General features: G+C 42.5%; 1 long non-coding RNA gene across 1 annotated transcript in view; it reads left to right on the top strand.

Moving 5' to 3' along the window:
- LOC131741438 (uncharacterized) overlaps nt 1–14,630 on the top strand; it is a 31,417-nt gene that overhangs the window by 3,675 nt on the left and 13,112 nt on the right. The window contains exon 3 of the long non-coding RNA XR_010836645.1: nt 12,561–12,671. This is a non-coding gene — a long non-coding RNA (uncharacterized lncRNA). The remainder of the gene's footprint in view (nt 1–12,560; nt 12,672–14,630) is intronic.

The raw sequence follows: 14,630 nt of genomic DNA, 5'->3' as shown, positions 1-14,630 counted from the left end.
CTCCTTTCATCATGCGGTAGAACCTTTAGTAGCAAGTCAGCCCAGTCATCAGACAGAGGCTTTGGGCAAAATATTTATGCATTTAGCTCTTCATTCACCTCATTCCCAGACTCTCTATGAGGCTGTTGGGGACCCAGCAGTGAACAGAAGAAGCTCCTGCCATCAAGTGGCTTATATTCTAGTGGGAGGAGACAGACAATAAAATATGTGCCATGGAGAGGAGAGGAATTGTGAGCAGAGACCTGAAGGAAGTGAAGACTGATAAATGGCGGAAGAATGTTCTGAGCAGAGGGGTGGCTGTGCGAAGTCGCTGAGGTGGGAGACCAGAGTGGCTGGTGAGGAGGGAATGATGGAGCCAGTGGAGGGAGCAGGGAGGGGTGGGGTCTGCTCTAGGACCCTAGAGAGTATGGAAAGGACTTTAGATTTTCATTCTAAGGGAGACAGGAAGACATTGGAGGAGTGAGAGTAGTGGGGTGACATCGCCTGATGGATAGGACCATTCCGGTGACTGGGGAGTGAATAGATTTTCGGGAGGAGACCAGTTAGGAGGCTTTTCCAAGAGCCCAGGTGTGCGGTGACGATAGCTTGGACTGGGGTGGTAGAGAGAAAAGGTGAGAGCCACTGGATTTGGGATGCATTTGGGAAGGTAGAGCTAAAAAGTTCTGCTAATCATTCCGTGTCTGGTGGGAGAGAACGAGGAATCACGAATGACTCCAAGGCTTGGGCCTGAGCACCTGGGTGAAAGGTGCCATTTACTGAAGAGGAGGGGCGACAACAGACGTTGGTCACAGTTTGCCTATTCAGCTGCTCTCATGGTGGAAGAGGAGTGATGTTAGAAGGTCTGAGACCAGAAGTGGGTGTTAACAGGTTTTTTTCCCATAATTGTGATTTTCCTGAGGGCACACAAGCTGGATCTAGAAGCTGGGTCAACTGATCCCCAGTGCTGAGGCCTCCTGGTGGCTGTTAGTGGCGACACACTGTCACTTCTGTTGGCCTCACTTCAGGTCCAGCGGCTGTGACCAGAGGCAGCAGGCCGCCTGCGGTGCATTCTGATGCTTGGATGGCTGGTGCTGTGAAGAGCTCTGGTGTGCAGATTAGCAAGTGGGCTTTTCTTTTCTCCCAGTGGCATACTTGAAGGAGAATCAGGGAAAACACAGTACATTCAGGAGGCCAGGGCACTGAACACCGCACCCTGACCAGGGACAGCCCAGAGAACTGGGATGTTGGCCTGGAGACGAGTCAGTGGGGCTTGAGTGTTTCCTCTGAGAGTATGCTTCCTGCTACTGCGCTTGCTGGTTCCAATTATATGTAGTTTATGGTTTTCATTTTTTTTAAAGTATTATTCATGAATTACAGCATAATCCTAATGCCCTCGTTGGTTTGACCGCTTCCCCCTGGATGCAAGGCGTGTGAGCCTGAAGTGAGGTCTGCATACCTGTCACCACAGCTGTGCCAGCATCTAACTGATGTGTGTCCCCAGTCCGAGAGTTGGCACAGCCTTGGGGCTCTAAAATTTTCAACTGGGTTTTTTTGAGGTCTCGACCTAGAAGGAGATGAGCTTGTTCCCATATGGGCCTGAGATAAGGTGGGGGCCTCGCCGGAGGGGAGTCGAGGGAGAAGAGAGTGGGTTGCGGCCGGAGGCTGACACGGCCACGGAGCCTACCCTCAGGCCGGCCGCAGGCAGAGGGCCGTCCTGTGGAAGCTTCGCTATCGGCTGGGAACATGGACAAGTAACACCACCTCAGGTGTCTTTAACAATAAAAAGCAGGGCTTGGGGACGAAAGACATGGGTCCTGATCTCAGGACTCGGGCCCACGGGGCCTCTCTCCCTCTTATTCAGTGGGTTGGCGTTTTCTCGTGGCCACAAATCATCCGCCCTTGTTCCTGGCGTCCAACCTTCATTCGAAGCAGCAAGAAATGGAATAGGAAGTAAAAGGGCAGAGCCAGCTGGGTCTGTCTCTTTTTACCAGGAAAGCAAAAGCTTTCTCAGAACCCCATCCTCCCCCAACCCCAGCAGCCCCCCTTGGCCAAAACCATGTCCCACGACTCCTCCGACACGAGAGAGAAGCTGGAAGATGAGTGTTTCGCTTTGCAGCCTTTCCTGTAAGGGCAGATGAGGGAGACAGGGGTAGGGCAGTGCTGCCCAGTGGAACTCGAACTCGAGCCAGGTATGTAATTTTAAATGATCCAGTAGCACACTTTTTAAAAGGTGTTAAAAAAACCCCAGCTGAAATGAATGTTTAAAATATGTTTTATTCAATTCACTATGTCCCCAAATCATTTTAGCATGTAATCAATATACAAATTATTAATGAGAGAATTTGGACTTTTTTTTTTTTTTTTTTTTTTTTTTTTTGTATGAAGTCTTCCAAACCTGGTGTATTTAGCACATCTCATTTTGGACCAGCCACCCTTCAGGGCTCATTAGCGCACGTTGACCAGGTAGCACAGGTGTGGATAGCATGCTGAGTGAGCAGACCAACAGTGCTTGCCATAACTGTTTTGTTCCTACTAGTCTTTTCTGTGATTGTTTTCCTTTTAATTCTCTCAGTTGAAGTTGGAAAAGGCCACCTTTTCTTGGCCTGCTGAAGAGAAAAAAGAAAAGAGGATTTTGGTTTGTGTTAGAACGAAAGTAATACAAAAGGAGGGAGGTGCAAGTCAGACTTTGAGAACCATAGGGACAGGGTCGTTGATGGTGTGAGGAAAGGGACAGCAAGAGGTGGGCTGACAGCCGTGATGATAAAGGTAAAGTTCTTGTCAAAATCAAAACTTAACTTGAGCATTTTGTGATTACGAAGGAAACATTTTGTAAACTGTTAAAGAATTTCAATCTAAAATGGAGCCAGAGGATATAAAATGTAAAATCTCACACATGTGCCCTCAGGAAAACAAAACCTAAGGACCGAGAGACTGATTTCCTGTAAATGCCTGATTACAGAAAATTGATAATATTGGCATTTTCTTAAATGACAGGCACTTGGTCAGGGGTTGCCTCATATCAGCCATGGGAAGTTTTGCTTATGGTTTCCAGAGGCGTGAATCACGACCCAGGTCGGGTTGGTCTCAAAAAACAAGCTGAACTGAGCTTTGTATGGTTGTACTGGTTCTGTCTGCTCAGGGAATCTTCAAGCTGGTCTCTGTTTTGTAACTGACTCTAAGTGAACTCTCCTTTCTTTGCTTTCCTGCCCCCAACCCTCAGCACCTGTAGCTTGCTACAGACAACACAGGTTGTCTGTGTCCTGAATTGCATTTCCTCTGCTATACCTGCAAGAGCTCATCTTTTTGACAACTTTGAGCTTGGCTCTTTATTTAGGCCGACAAGATTATGAGGAAAACAAAAGTGCCAAAAATAAAAGGTACTATAGTGCTAGAGATAATCCCTATTAATGGTATATTTTATTTTATTAATTTTAATGCTTATATATGCATGTACACTTACATTTATATTATCTTCTCAAGACTTTGTACTAATTGGGACTGCTGATGATTGAAAGAGAGTACTCATTTCATGAGTAAGAACTTCTGTGGTCTCAACTCTTTTTTCCTAATACTGAGCATGAATTATAAGAGCTTCTAAAAAGAGTGAGTCCCTTTCTCTTGCCCCATAGTTGGACATCACTGAGCTAGATTATTTGGTGGAGGAAATACTGTGGAAAGAAGTACTGCCTGGGGCCAGAGCTGGTATAAATGACCTGTACAACTTCTTGCAACCTTAATGATCTATGTATGATGCTTATCTCCTTCTGACCAGTTGTCCATATGAAGTTTCTGTGCTGATTCTGAAATGTGGTCCATACTGCTTGTCTGTGCTCTCAGGAGGCAGGGATATGGTGATTTCCTCAAGGGCTTTTCTCAAAGTATGAATCCTTTTGAGGTAGAAGCAGTTCTTCCAGAGGATAGAAATTGTATCCTAAAATCAGCATTGTGTTAGTCAGCTCTTAAATATCTTTGCTAATCTTCTGTCTAGTAGTTGTGTTAGTTGCTGAGAAAGGGTGTTAAAGTCCTCAACTGTAACTGTGGATTTTTCTGTTTCTTTCAGCTCTCTCAGTTTTTGCTTCTTGTATCTTGATGCCCTGTTGTTTGGTGCATAGACATTTAGGGTTGTTATGTCTTGGTGGATTGATTCTTTTATCAGTATGTAATGTCTCTCTTTTTAGTGATGTTCTTTGCTCAAAAGTCTATCTTATCAGATATTAATATAGCTACTCCCGCTTTTTTTTTATTTTTAATGTTTGCATGGTGTATCTTTTTACATTCTACCTATGGTTAAACTACCTATGTTTTGAATATGAAGTGAGATTTTTGTAAGCAGCATATATTTTTATCATTAAAAAAAATCCGTTCTGCTGATTTCTGTCTTTTGATTGATGTGTTTAGACCATTTATGTGTAAGATAATTATCGATATGTTAGAGCTTTGGTCTTCCATTTTATTATTCATTTTCTATTTGATTCCTCTGATTATCATTTCTCTGTTTCTCTTTTCTTGACTTCCTGTGAGTTTCTTGAACATTTTTTAGAATTTCATCTTGATTTATTTATTGTGTTTTTGAGTGTATCTCTTGATATAGTTTTCTTAGTGCTTACTGTCGGTGTTACATTATGCATATGTGACTTTATCACTTCAAGTAAAGTGTGGAAACCTTACTTTCATTTAGGTCCCTTTACTTTCCCTGTTTTTAAATACCGTGTACATGGGTATCAGATAGTGTCTTATATTTGTTTCAATCATCAAATATCCTTATAAATGTCATGAAGAGAATATGCTATTGTATGTAACCATATATCTGTTTTATCCATTCTTCCTTCTTCTTTCCTGATACTCCAAGATTCTTTCTTTTATCATTTCATTTCTACTTGAAGAACGTCCTATAGCAGTCTTTAAGGTAGGTCTGCCAGTGTCAAATTCTTTTATCTTTTCTTTGACTGAGGATGACTTTATTTCCCCTTTCTTCATGAAGGATAATTTTGCTGGACATAGAATTCACTGTTGACAGCTTCTCCTTTAGCACTTGAAAAAATGTGGTGCAATTTTCAGCTGGCATCCGTGGATTCCGATGAGAAATTTGTCATTCAAATTGGTGTTCCCCTATAGGTACTGTGTTGTTCTCCCTGGCTGCATTCAAAATTTTGTGTTTGTTTGTCTTTAGTTCTTAAAAGTTTAATTATCATGTGTCTTAGCGTAGATTTCTTTAAATTTATCCTCTGGATTCACTTAGCTTCTTGAATCTGTAGGTTGTGTCTATAAAATATGGAAAAATTTTTGTTTTCAGCTATTATTTTTTTGGATACTCTTTTAACTCCTCTCTTTCTGGGACTCCAGTGATTAATGTTGGCTTTTTTGTTATTATCCAGCCAGAGCCTGAGGCTCTGTTCATTTTTTTTTTTTTTTTCTGTCTGTTTTTTCTCTGTTCAACTGCTTAAATTCTTTTGGTCTGTCCTCAATTCACTGATTCTATCCTGTCTTCTCCTCTCTAATATTGAGACCAGCCAGCAAGATTTTTATTTTTCTAATTGTATTTTTCAGTTGGTTTTTGCATTTTCATTGGTTCTTTTTTACGATTTCTTTTTTTGCTGAGAATTTCTGTTTCATTTGTTTCAAGAAGATTTGTAATTAGTTGTTGAAGCATTTTTATGACAGCTGCTTTAAAATTCTCATCAGGTAATTCCAACATTAATTTATCTTGATTGGTATCAGTTGACTTCTCATGCAAGTTGTGATTTTCTTGGTCCTTGGTGTAATGGATTTAAAAAAAAATTGTTTTCTGGACATATTGTCTATTATGTTAGGATACTTGAGTAGCATACTTGAGGTCCTATTTAAATTTTTTTATTTTAGCAGGCATTTACTGTGCTTAGGTTTAGCACACAGGTCCTGGTCTACTTTGGTGGGCTGTGGTTTCATTGGCAGTTTAATTTTCAGAGCCTTTGCAGTGTTATTTGGGTCTGCTTGGTTTATCTGATGCTGTTCCCATAGGCCTCTGCTGGTGCTGCCTATGGGGGAGGAAGGGGTTTCCCCAGATTGGGGCCGCAGGGTGTCTCTCAGCTGGGGAGGGGACAAGGCCCATGGGGACAAAGAGGCTTCTTAGGCCAGGCACTTGCTATGGCAGAATCCCTCATGTCAATATCACCTGGCTACCCCCATATTTGGGTGGGGGAATGGAGTTTCAAGCCCATGGGGACAAAGATGCTTACTGGGCCAGGCTGCCTGTGGTGTTAGAGTCCCTCCTGCCAGTACCACCCACCACCACAGTATCCCCTTGATGGGCTTAGAAGAAGTCTGAGGCCCAGTGGAGAAGTGGAGCACTTCCCCCAGCTGCACTTTTTGTTCAGCAGGGCTCCCAATCTGTTCCACTTGCTAGTACTGCTGGGCTCCCCAAGTGCTGATAGAGGGATTCTTGCTAGATCTGAGGAAGGAGTGAGCTTACCTGGGCTGCCGTCTGTGGCTCAGTTGGGAGTTAGAAATGCTGGGCCTAGGGCGCCTTCCATTTGGTGGGGGGACATAAAACAAGAACTCTTCAGTTACTTCTTGTACGAGCACCCTGGCCTCCTCCCCACTTTCCTTCTTCCCTTGCTCCTTGTGCAGTAATTGCTTGTTGAGTGACCCTCACAGGTGACCTGGTATTGTGCCTGGCACTTTACCTGGCTCTGAAGTGCTCTGAAATTGTACCCTTGCATGATGACTTTGAGAGGAAAGCCCCACTAGCCTTTTCAGAACACATGGCTAATGGTTGTGTCATGTTCAATTACAAGCCTGTGTTTGATGGCTGGACAGGTCCCTTTTAGCAGGTGCCAAGAAGGGGGTGGGGGGGAAAGGAATGGAAAGTTCTTCCTCATTGTTCCATAGGTTCACAAAGGTTCTGGGCTGCCCTCTAAGTAGAATTTCTTTTTCCTCCCTAATGTGACTATTTCATAAGAGCCAGGAGGTTTAACATACTTTGAGTTCTTATGGACACAATTATATCAAACATCTTGCAAATTTCCTGCCATCATTTTTGGCATATTTTTTATCTCCAATAAAAGGTCTAGTTGTCCATTATTAACACAGAGCTTCCTTCCTTGAAAATATTTATTCGCAATATTTATTTAATTCTTATTTTGTTTTTGATTTTGTTAAAGGGCTGTGACAAAATAGGTGTCCTCCACCCAGCGTGGCCTTATCTGTTGGTGTGAATCCTACCTTCCTTCTTGCCCAGCTTGCTGATTACTCCACCTGTGAAGCCTTCCTCACTCTCCTGCCCAGTGTCCTTGCCTTCCTCACCATGACATCTGAACCGGGCAGTTATATTACTGTTTTGCCCTCTCTCCTGCAAGGGCATTTTACTCTCGCTTAGTGTTTTGTTTAAACCCATTTAGAATAAAATCCAAAATCTTTTCATGTTCTAAAGGGCCTGTAATCCCCTCCCCCCTAACCCCCCACCCCCACTCCTCCCTCCTCCTTCCTTCCTTCTGCCTCAGCCATGCTGTCCTTCCTGATCCTCACGATTTCAAACACACACACTGTTGAATCGCAGCTTCTAGAACCATGCCTGGTGCAAGAGGTGCTCAGTGAGGATCTATTGAGTGCATTAATTAATGGATTTAAATAAAGTTTACTATTTTGCCATCAGAAATGTAGTGTATTTATTTTAGAACTTTAGGAAATACAAAATAGTGGGAAAACCCTTACATGATTTCACATTTGAGAGGAAAAACATAATTTACACTCTTTTTAAAGAATATTTCTTCCCAGTCCTTTTACTGTTTATAGTATTTTGGTTGGCTTGTTTTATATGGTTATATTCATAATATATTTTATGTAGAATTTGATCTTTTTATGTGTATATGCCTTGCTTTTTCTGTTATATTTATTTATACTGCTGCTTATTTCAAAAATGATTTGAGGCCCTATGAGGTATGTAAGTACAGTATTTTGTTCTATTGCCCTCAGCATGCAAGCCTGTGCTTTACCCCTGCTATGTGCTTGTGGAAACTTGCTTTTCAGTGGAGAGCAGATGCACACTGTATCTGACTCCAGGAAGCAGCCAGGACCTCCCAGCTGTGCCCTCCGCATAGTGCCTTTGAAAATGAGTTTGTCTCTGGTCCTTTGTATCCATCTGAATTTGTCTCTCCTTTCTGGAGAAGGAGTGGCCTCCCTCTAGACCAGATTAGACTCATTCTCTCCTGTAGATGTGTATCACCAAAGGTGCTGCTTGCATGTGAAGCATACTAAGCTCCAGTCCAGCAACTGGAATTATCTGCACCTCCTTCCCTCCCAAGCCCTAGAGGCATACACTCCAGACCCAGACAGAACTGCCATCACCCTCCACCCTACCAAGCGCCAGCATTCCATGGCTGGGAGGTTGCAAACAGGATGACATGTGTAAGTTTCTCAGAAGCCAGGGCCCTAAAATAGCGCTTATAGTTACTGGTATAAGTGTTTACACCGCACTCCCTCTGCCACAGGATCATTACACAGGTTGTTCTCTGCACACACACACACACACACACACACACACACACACACACACACACACACATCCCTACCTGCCCCAACCTACTCCCCCATCAGATCTCAGCTCTGATGTGATTTCCTCAGGGAAGCCTTCCCTGCACCCTGGGTTCATCATGTGACCTATTACATGGCCTCCTAGCAAAACACTGTATATCCGTCTTTCTTGCACTCATAGTTTATAGTTAGGCATGCTTTTGTATGTCTTTGTCCCCCCACTAGACTGAAAGCTCAATGAGGGTAGGGACCATATTTACTCTTGTTCCCTGTCTCCAGTGCTTAGCACGGCAGTGCTCAATAAAGATTTTCCAATGAACGAATGAGTGAATGAGTCATGAACGTTTGCGTTAAGGCAGTGAAGAGTACTGCTTAAGAGAGTGAGCTTTGGAGCCAGATATCTAAGTCAAACCAGCTATGTGACCACATTTTGGTGCCACCAGTTCCCTGTCTGTAAAATGGAACTGATAATACCACTTCTCTGGTGGTGTGCAGTGCGTGTCAGATGAGGGCCTCAGTGTAAAGACTTCAAGAAAAGCCAGACTCACAGTGAGTCCTCAATATCTATTACCTATTATCATGACTACTATTTTCTACTCTTTTGGCCAGTACAAGCATTGCTGTAATGAATATTCTTTTACATATGTCTTGATATACTTTTTATGAGCACTGCAATAGTTGAGATTCCTAGAAGTTGAATTGTCGCATCAGAAGGTTAATTTATTTGGAATTAATTTTGGTGAACAGATTAAGGGAGAGATCGATTTTGCACTTTTCCAAATGGAGACTTGTAAGAGGCCAAGGCCCCCATTAGTTTCTGGGTCAGCGGAAATTAGACATTCAGACATGGAGTCAGTGAGGGCAAGCGATTACTTAACTTGGGTGAAGGGTACCTTGATGGAAAGTTTTCACAGTTCCTCACGACCCACCTTCTCTCTCTGAGGCTCACATAGGGTGGAAGAGGTTAGGATTAGGGGAACCTTTTGTATCTCCTCTGCTCGAGTTTTTATTCCCAATATAGTGGGAAGTCATGTTATTAATACAGTAGCTCCCAACCCTACCCTACACAGCAGTGTAACTACTCTGTACCTGCCAATTTAGACTCCAAGTCTAGATGTCCTGATGTCTGGATTCTTGTTCTCACATAAGCTGTGTCACAGACCTAGGACTTTTCAGTTTGACATGAGGGCTTTCCCTGCAGTGGAGAAGCTTTCCAGCCTAGAGCCGCACAAGCAGCAGGCCAGCCGTGGCCTCTCAAACTGGCCAGCTGTCCCAACATCATTTACAAATTTCTTATAAATATAAGGGTCTATTTCTGAACTCTCTTCTGTTCCTCTAATTCTATAGATGTTGCTTTATTCCACCCTCATTGTTCCTATTTTTAAAAAACTCTTGGCTATAGTCTCATCCAAGAAACCTGAGAATCAAGTTGTCCAAATTGTGCCCCACCCCCTGCAAAAGTACTTGTTTAAACGCACTATACACATGCCCACTAATGCATACACATACACATTCTCACACACGCTTGCTTCCACTACAAATTTCACTGGAATTTTATTGAACCTATGGAATAATTTGAAGGGGATTGATTTCTTTTCAATACCAAGCCTTCCCATCCTGGTACATGGAATATTGTTCCTTTTATTCATATCTTTTTTGTTCTTCAGTAGAATTTTATAGTTCCTGTATATTGATATCACACATTTTGTGTTCCTCGTTGCCATTGTCAGTAGGGCCTTATTTATTATATTTTAGGGAGGGTGGGAGGGAGGGTGATGCAAGAAGGAAGAGATATGGGAACATATGTATATGTATAACTGATTCACTTTGTTGTAAAGGAGAAACTAACACACTATTGTAAAACAATTATACTCAAATAAAGATGCTAAAAATAATAATTAATAAATAAAAAATATTTTTATATCTTATATAATTACTATACTTTGGGTTATTACTGGATATAGGAACAACATCTTTTACTTTTGCTACTCATGGTAAGAGGTGAGCTGAGACTCTGAAGCAGATGGCAAAGCTGATTTGGCTGCCATGTAACAGGCAGAGCGCTAAATCAGACATGACAAACAACTCCCAGGCAGGGCCTAGAGTAACCTGGGAGTTGTTCGATGGCGTGGAATACGCAATGGCCAATAACATCTTTACTTGGTTTGTTTGCCATGTAGAATTGCATATAGGTTTAGCTTTTACCTCATAATTACTATCCTGAGCAATCTGGATATAATTTAAAGTAGCCAAGGGAAGGTGACATTAAAGTATCTTTTTAGATGATCCACTTTTATCTGGTTTTGAAGGTTTGGTTTTCTCAGAGTGCCTTCCTTACAGCACGTAGCACGTAGCACCCGTTTTGCACTGATGATTAGGTTCGCCTAAGGAATTATAGTTACTCAGACTACGTTTTGACCTTCAGTCTTTAGTCTTTTTTATCAAGATAAGATTCGGTCCTGCTTATTTATTTATCTATCTATAGTATAACCATTTTATTGGGATGTAATTGACATACCATACAGTATACCCAGTTAAAGTGTACAGTTCAGTGTTTGTTCAGCATTTCACCAAGTTGAGCAACCATCACCACAATCAATTTTAGAACATTTTCATCACGCTATAAGGAAATCCTGTACTATGAGCAGTCACTCCCATTTCCCTCCAACCTTCCTCATCCCTAGGCAACTACTAATCTACCTTCTGGCGCTATAGATTTGCCTGTTCTGCACATTTCATATAAAAGGAGTTATACAATATGTGATCTTTGATGACTGGCTTCTTTCACGTAGCGTATCGTCTTCAAGGTTTATCCATGTTTTAGCATCCACCAGTATTTCATTCCTCTTTATTGCCAAATAACATCCCACTAATGGACATACCACATCTTATTTATCCATTCATGAGTTCATGGACATCTTGGTTATTTCTGGTTTTTGGCTATTCTGAATAATGGTGCTATGACTATTCATACAATTTTTGTGTGGACATATGTTTTCATTTCTCTTGGATATATACCTAGGAGTGAAATTGCTGGATCATATATATGATAAATCTATGTTTAACCTTTTAAGAAACTGTTTTCCACAGCAACTCCACCATTTTATGTTCCCACCAGCAGTGTTTGAGGGTTCCAAATTCTCCACCCTTGCCAACACTTGTTATTATCTGTCTTTTAGATTATAGCCATCCTACAATGGTAGGTGTGATGGTATCTCATGGTTTTGATTGGCATTTCCCTGATGTCTAAACCTATACTGTGTCTTGAATCTGATATTTAAATGCCCTCTTCTGCCTCTCCTTGGAGCTACTCTGGCTGGATAAATGATGGGATTTCATACTTACTCCCCCGACCCCCCACCCCACACCCCACCCCCACTCCCACCCCCCACCACAGATCCCAGAAACCTACACAACTGGACAATGTGCTGTACGGCCATTGTTATTCCAGCAGAAAGGGTGGGACTTTATTAGACCCTCAGGAGGAAAGAAGCATCTAGAATGCATGTGGCTCATGAAAGAAGAAAAGTAGTTATTTAGCTATCTCAATCAACCATAAAATCTTTGTTACAGGTAATACAAAACTCAGAGCTAAATCAGGAAAAAAAACTTTTTTCTAGTAGCTCTAATTAATTATTAATTCTTAGTGTCTCAACTGAAGAAAAATTTAATGTGTCCTATCTGCTGTGAAAATGCTGCCTGTAGTCTGGAAAGTGCTCTATAAACACCTGCTAATTGACTAAGAGACTCGTGAGGAGGAAGCACCAAGAGTGGATTTGAGAAAAAGATTGCTGAACCGGGTGTCAGAGGGCCCACGGAACTCAGATGTCAGAGAATAATCCGTAAGGGAAAAGAAGAGAGAAAACAAATAGGGAGTTAATAAAAGATGAGGGAAAAATGGAAAAAAGGTCAATACTTTTATCTGCATGGGGGGCCCTCTAAAACCTGAGTTTAAGGAGACTTGGAGAAAGTCTTCGCTGTGGCAACAGCCACCTTTTATTCCAGGTTTGCTATGCAGAGGGCGCATAGCTAAACCTGTCACATGGATTATTATATTTGCTTCTATTTTACAGGTGAGAAAAATGAGGCCCAGCGAGATTATGGAACCTGTCCAAAGTCCACTGGTGGCATTTGAAGCCAAGCCCTTTTGGATCTTAACTCAGAACTCTGGTTGTTTCTGCAAGGTAATGGACCACAAAAGGAATAGTCTAGTTTGGGGGGAAATAGAATTTGGGTAAAACTAAGAAGAAAATAGAGATTCCTTAGTAAACTGCCAAAAGGAAAACCCAGATTAGGCAAGGCTAGCATAGTCTTCAAAGAATGAAGACTTAAGGATTCTCTAAAAAATAAATAAATAAATAAATAAAAAGACTACATCTTACAAAGACTCAGATGGTCTTCACGGTTGTATAGGAAAATCAGGTACCTACCTCCACATACAGGTATGGAATTGTGTGAGCAGCACTCTGTACCCTTTGCAACCCCATAAACTCTCCCATCTGTAGTTGAATAGGTTGTTACTTTCAATATTGTTGATGTTCTGTTTTCCTGGGAGGAGTATGTCTGGAAAGAATGAAAAGAAAAAGTCTATAATGCCAATGTTAGAGCTTTAGGGAGAAAGGCAGTCCCCTGGATGATGGGGAATTGACAGTGAAGGGCTTGCCAGGCCTCATATTTTTTCCCCCAGCTCATATCTTATAAGGTGTGGCAGCAACAAAAACTATGACTTGTAGCACAAAAAGGCCATCAACGCTCCCCCACCCAGCTCTCCACCCCCAGCTCACCACCCCCATTTCTCAGAGAACCCTGGCTTAGTACTTGGGGACCTTGGCAGTTTGCAGAGCAGAGCCAATGTGAGGAACCAGTGTTTGGTCTGACAGCTCCTCCCTCAGACACACCTTTATGACTTAGACCCCTGGAGCCAGGGCCTGGCTGGTGCAGATTCCTGAACTTGGGGACAATAAAGATCAGAGGTCCGGGGTGCATCACCCTTCACTCACCACATGTTAATTGGGGCTACTTTGGATTCTGGCAGGGTATGGAAGATTCGCCCTGCATCTCCTTTTACAAGCTTTGTAACCATCAGCCTTTGTTTCCTCTTTGGGGAATTGTCTCAGGAGAATCCCAGACCATTCCAGTATGGAGCAATCACAGAGTCACAGGCTGCTGGAGTGAATAGGCACCCAGAAAGCATGTGGTTGGCCCACGTATGTTGCTAAGACTCCTGGAGACAAGCAGCTGGGTGTGGGCGTTACCTGGCTGGTGCTCCGGATGCAGTCATGGGACAGGTGGGGCTGGAGGAACACACCTGACCTGCATCCCACATTTTTCTGAGAAGCTCTAGGCTTATTTTAAATAAACATCTGATGTTCTATCTTCCTTTGGAACTGAGGCAGAGAGATGGGAGGATGGCCAGGAGCACAGGGAGGCCATGCAGGTTTAGATGCTGAGTATACTTCCCAGCCCACATCCATCTGAGGGGAGACATGTCAAGGGTCCCTGCGACCACCCCTAGGTTTGGTAATTTGCTAGGAGGACTCACGCGACTCAGAATATAGTTGTACTTGTGGCTGAGGTTTATTTCAGGGAAAGGATACCAAGCAGAATCAGCAAAGAGAAAAGCTGCATGGGGTGAACCCCAGAGGAAGCAAGGCCTAAGCTCTCAAGAGTCCTCTCCCACTGGAGTCACGCAGGATGTGCTTAACTCCTCAGCAACACACAGTAACAACACATGTCAAATGCTGTCAACAGGGGGAACTCATTAGAGAACTAGTCCCCAAGGTTGTTACCAGGAGCTGGTCACATAGACACCCTCTGCCTAACATTTACCAAAATTCCAGACTTCCAGGGGGAAAATGGTATTCAGCATAAACCATATTGTTTCCACAAACAGTCTAGGCATCTAGCTTTGTGATCTTGGGCAAGTTGCTTAACCTCTCTGGGCTTCACTGACCTCATTTGTAGAATACAGGTACTAAAGGTACCTGATAAGATTGTTGTGATGTTTAAGTGGGTTAATATATGTAAAGTGCTTAAAATAGTACTTGGCAATGTGGCGAACACTATATAAAGGTATTGTTATTAATGTTATTATTATTTTTATTATTCAAGGTCCAGTTTCCGTGATTCTCCCAGGTCTTTCT

This window comes from Kogia breviceps, chromosome 14 (genome assembly GCF_026419965.1).
Source record: "Kogia breviceps isolate mKogBre1 chromosome 14, mKogBre1 haplotype 1, whole genome shotgun sequence".
NCBI classification, from domain to species: domain Eukaryota; kingdom Metazoa; phylum Chordata; class Mammalia; order Artiodactyla; family Physeteridae; genus Kogia; species Kogia breviceps.
This window is presented reverse-complemented; position numbering and strand designations above follow the sequence as displayed.